Genomic DNA, 5,706 nt, shown 5'->3' with positions numbered 1-5,706 from the left:
TGGCGCAGCCGCCAAATGGGGCCGGGCGCCGCCGGTGCGCTGCTCAAAGAGGGCCGGGCTGCGCCGCGCACTGCGCGTCCTTTCGTTCCGACGCACTGGAAGGCCGAGCTGTGGAGATTCTGGTTCCGGCTGGGAATTAGGAAACGTTTCTTTGCCGAAAGAGTGATGCTGGCACCCACGGGGGGAGGCGGGGTCACCGTGCCTGGAAGTGTGCAAGAACCGCGGGGATGTGGTACTCTGGAACTTGGTTAGTGGGCAGTATCAGTGGTAGGCAGACAATTGAGCTAGATGATCTTGGAGCTCTTTTCCAACCTTGGTGTTTCTGTGATTCGAAGTGTGGGTTTTACAGAGCTGTCCAGTGTGATGAAGGAGTCAGGCATTGTTTCTGCAGCAAGCAGTCGCCCTGCGCTCTGCACCACGTGTCCTCCGCAGCACAAACACTGAACGGATCCTTTCAGAGCCCAGCACTGTGATAACAGTGTCTGTTGTACACCCAGCGGGAAAAAATAGCACTGCCCAGCTGCACAATACTCACACATCGTGTACCAAAAGCAAACACGTATCAGAGGAAAACATCCCACAGATGGGAGGAAGTGTTTGTGGTCCCAATGACGTTCAGAATTCTCTGTGTTGAACCTGGAAGGAACCTGACTAATATTTCAGGTTCCCTATGAACTGAGTGCTGTCCAGCAGTGCTTGTGATGAGGGGAGCCCTCAGCTTTGTTGCATGAGAAGCACCCCATGAGCAGGACTGTTTCCACGTGGTGCTCCTCGCTTCAGCCCTGACCTTGTGGGAAGATCAGAGTGGAAGGGGTGGTTCAGTTTCCAAAGCACACTTTTTTATGAGGCCAAGATGTTTCCATTCTATTTGAGTTGCTCGCCTGCAGCAATGTTCTCTTATACACACTGTTCTTCCCACGTCATCTGCTAGGATCCCAAGGGAGAGTATTCCACAACCTAAAAAAATCCTTAAAAATACACTAAAAGTGAAAAGTGACACATCTCACTTACAGGGTTTCCATGAACACATTGCAACAAAATTGGAGACAGGAAGTACAGAAATAGAGGAATCTGTACAGTGTTTAACCACATTTAACAATATATTTAAATGATCGACTCCCTGATGTCCCAAAATAGAATCAACTGTGATTTATCATGGATGTTGCAACAGAATCTGAGAGCACTTCCTTCCCCTCTGGCCTCAGGATCAGAACAGCTTTGTGCTGGGTACAAATATGGTGCTAAAATGACAGTCTTGTCCCCAGATGACATCTTTCTGAGGGCACTGCTGAACCACGTGGCCTAATTTTTAATGTCTGAACAAGGTGCAGTCCCAAGCATGTAGAGAAGGGCTAGCTCCTCCTGTGCATCACATTCAGCACTGTTCCAATCCTACCTTCCACAGCGGTGCTTTGCAGCTGCCCTTCCAGATAGCAGGAGCTGGAAAGGGTTACTGGGAGAAAGGTGGTGGTAAAAATGCTGCTTTTGTTTAGTGCCCAAGCACTGCAGGGTGAGAGCTGGCCTTTGGGGCTCCAGTTTACCACAAAGAACAAAGGCAATCAGACAAAGCTGCAAAGATCAATCTGTGCTTCTTTAGAATACGCTGAGGAGTGGGGGATGCATGCATGAGCCACCAGCAGTGAGATTTATCACAGCATCTGCAGAAGTGGCATTTCCCCAGCACCACACTTAGCATTTCTGTTCAGAAAAGAGCCTGTTTCTCCAGCAGTGTTGCCATAACGTCAAAATACTGTACAAAAACAACAGAGAGACACTGGGGGTGAATGTAACCTCTGCAAACAGACTTTTAGAGGAAAGATCACTTTTGCCAGTGCTAGGCAGAAGGGGAATGAGTGATAGCAATCACTTTTTTCTCAATGTGTAGTGGTCTTAGTAAGGCCACTCCAGCTCTGCTCATCTGTTTCTCCCTTTATAAAGTGTATGAGGAATAATTATATCCAGTTTTGAAAGCAATTTGATGTCCTCATATGAAAGGCACATGTTAAATGACAAATATCTTTATTTTTAGAATACTTCATCCCTGAAAATATGTCCAAGTGCCAATAATATTGGAACCAGAAAATCTTATAAAAATCATAGCCAAAAGCAACATAGACCAATCAATAAATCTTTACAATTTTGTGTGGAAACATCATGATCTCTGCACAACACGCGAAGGCGCTTATCTTTGTGTGGAGCAGCCCAGCCAGTGGTCAGTGAAACCTCTGGAATCATCCAAATGTTTTCAAAGTTGCTCTGAGTTTTGCAAACATTCTCTGTTTAATTTAAGCTATTGTTTTTCCAAGAGAATTTGAATAAAAAACATGTGCTTTTTTAGCTAAATATAAGTCCATTGTACACAAACAATTAAAATCTCTTTTAAAAACAATTCTTATTCTACATGCCAAGGGTTATACAATCTCAAATAGTGTGAATCCTCTGCATGGTTTCACTCAAGGAAAAGACTGCTCTGACAATCCAATTCAGATCAAGATCAGATTCAAAACCTCTGACTATTATTATATATCTTACTTGGTTTGTTCTTCAGGATCAGAGCCTAAATGTTACCTTTGTTGTTGTTTAAAAAAGGAGCTTGGGAATATATTTACAACATTTTTGGAGAATATGGTGCTTTTTTATTCTCATTTTTAAAAAACAAACAACTATAAAATCTGGACAGAGATTCCTGCACATCTTGCACACAGTGGCAGCAGGCCTTAGTTAGATGCATAAGAAGCCTGGGCTGTGTATGAGAAAATGAGACTGAACTGTATGAGCGAAGGAACTAGAAATCGATTGGTCTGCTTCCAAGATGCACTCTAAAACTGCTTTCACATTTGTTGTAGGCAACCAGAAACCACCACAGCTGCCAAAAGAAGCAGTTCAACACTTCCCCCACCACTGGGCTTTATTTCATTCCTGCCCCCACATGGCTCCTCTAGCGTGTCACCCCCACCACCTGCACTCAGCTTTTCCAGTGTCTCCTCCTAGCAGCTGCTCCATGCCCATAACCACTCCAGCTGCCCAGCTCTGCCCCTTCTCACACCCCGTTGTGTTGGTGAGATGCAGAGTGCTGCAGGGTGGAACTGGGGGTGCTCAGAGCTCTTCTGTAAGCAGCACAAAGCCACCCCGTGTCTTGTTCTCCATTCCCCTCCAACGTTTTCTGCTGCCTTTGCACACTGAGCTGTTGATCTCAGAGAGCTGCTGGCGGTGACTCCAGGGTCTCCTTCCTGATTTATGATTGCTGCATCCAAGTTCAGCATCGTTTAAGCATAGTTTGTGTCATTCTTCTCTAGATGCATTGCTTTATACTTATCTAGACTAAAGTTCCCCTGACAGCTTTCTGTGCACTCAGTTCTTGAGAACCTTCTGGAGCTTCTCAGCACTGACAAAATATTTGCTTATCCCTAAGGACATTTACTTCTGTTTCTGTCAACAGCATCTCCTCTTTTGGAGTAAGTCAGCAGATCTGTATTGTTCTAAGAATGCCTTTGCTAGTATAGAATGTTCTACATGGTACTCCTTAACTTATCTGGCCCTCTTCCCTGCACTGAAACTCTTCTGGCCACCTAGACACTGATAGATTACTGCCATTTGTTTTTATAGGAGAGCTGTAGTGATGAATACTTTTATATTACTCACTCGCATATGCTTTTAATAGGAAATGCTAACAAGGGTTCCAACATCATGCTTAAAGACGGTATGTTGCTAGTTAATCCCTAAATTTATAATGTGTCCATCTCAATGACACAGTTCAAAGTGCCTTGCATATTGACCATGAGCCTTTAAGCATTTTCATCTCATTTTGCCTATTCTTACAAAACTTCTGCTGATATTTCCTGGAGAAGATTTTTCAGTGTTTGGGTGTTTCCAAGAATTTGGAATCTCACTTACACAATTCACACAGGATCCATGTCCCAGAAGACATGTGAGCTGGTGGCTCCCTCCCAGCACCATGAGCTGCAGCGCTTTCTAGGCCTTTGGTTCCACTCCTCCTCAGATGACTGTCATGATGGTCAAAGTAATGACCGTTGGTGCTTACACAACCAAGCACAAATATTGCTTCAGAAGAAGTTTTTAGAGGGGAAACTGAGCCCTGGAAAAGTGACACATTCCTGAATCTTCTTCATCCTGCGTTTATTTTGCTGGGTTGCTGTGTACCAAAGCTGGATTTATCTCTGCACCACTTCACATGCAACATGCTTAGGTCCTCCATGGGGCTGGCATGGAAGTGGAGGTCATTTGAATAGCTGGCACCCAGTGTTTTGAGAAGGAGTGTCAAACTAGAAAACTGGCTCACTTTCCCTTCCTACTGCTCACAGTCATGGCTTCTGAAACCTGCTGGGAGAGCTCTACTGTGATTGAAAACAGCTGCATGAAAGCATGTGGGCACAGAAAGCTCTTTCGGTGGCTGCAGCTTCTCCATAAGGAATCATGTCTACCCTCTGCCTGGTAGGAGCACACAGAGGGCAGGAGAAATCCACCCGCTTGGGTCTCTGGGGCCTGTGGGAAGATGAGCTGCTGTGCCACTTTCCGTCAGGATCTGTTTCCCACACAGCGTGACAGAGTGCACGTCTCAGCAGTATGCTGCAGGCACCAGGCTCGCCTCTTCCCTTCGCTGTCTGAAGCCCTTTGCAGACCTCTTTTGACCAGTTTTGCAGAGACGAATGCTCAGACTATCTTTTCCGTAGTTTAACTTACATCTGTTTTATATTATTTGCAGTTTTTCTTTATCTGGCTCATTCCCTCTCCACTGTTCTTCGCTTTCCCTTCCCTCCCCGCTATCTTTGATAACTGAGAGTTGATTGTAGCTCGTGTATGGTTACATGCTGTCATCCCTACAGACCTTCCAGCTGCCAGCTGTCTCAACACTACGCTGGGTTTTCCTATAGAAGTCATTCCTTCTTTACTCCCTCTGTCTGGTGATCCCTGCTGATGGATTCTGAGTCCTTCCTCAGCCTTCCCATAGCTACTGTCAGCCCCAAATTCACTTTTCCATGCTTAGAGCTGCAGCAATGCCCTTACATGGTGCTGACCCACGTTCCAATGAGCTGTTGCTACTGTCACACACATGAAATGTATGTTGGAGGATACTTATGTGAACTAGTAAATGAGAATAACCCGGGGCAGCCTGATCAGGTGAGGGGCAACCAGCCCATATGGCAGTGGTTGGAACTGGATGATCTTTAAGATCCCCTCCAACCTAAGCTGATGAACCCGGTGCTGCCTGAATTCTGCAGGGAAAAAACGTGTTTATTTTCCTGAAGAGGTGCGTCCCATCAGCTCCAGCACTCCGAAGGGGCCCTCCTGCAGGGCACAATAGGCCAGGGAGAACAACAGAGCGTGGAGTTGGAAGCAATTGAAAATGCAGAGAAACTAGGCAGGCAGAACGGGATTATTCGAAGCGGAATGAGAGCAGGATGCTAGGGTGACTGCACCTCGCTGCAAACGCGGCTGCGACGACTGAAAACCAGGAGAACCTTGTTTTAGCGAGGAGCCAAGGGGAAGCATGTCAAACAGGCAGCCGGGAGATAAAGCGGGGAGCAAAAGCGTGGTGGGTGGACGGAGGCACACGCTGGTGCCCGGCCGGAGGAATGTCATGGCTTCACTTGTGATTGGCTGCCGAGTGGAGGAGTCAGTTTTCACGGGGGTTGATCAAAAAGTTTCCTTTTGCTTTCCAAAGTCGCTGTCTGAGCAGAGACATCG

The sequence above is a fragment of the Cyrtonyx montezumae genome, unplaced genomic scaffold (assembly GCF_038088225.1).
Source record: "Cyrtonyx montezumae isolate F1298 unplaced genomic scaffold, pur_monq_1.0 scaffold_11, whole genome shotgun sequence".
Classification (NCBI taxonomy): domain Eukaryota; kingdom Metazoa; phylum Chordata; class Aves; order Galliformes; family Odontophoridae; genus Cyrtonyx; species Cyrtonyx montezumae.
The sequence above is the reverse complement of the archived record's forward strand: the minus strand, read 5'-3'. Positions refer to the sequence as shown.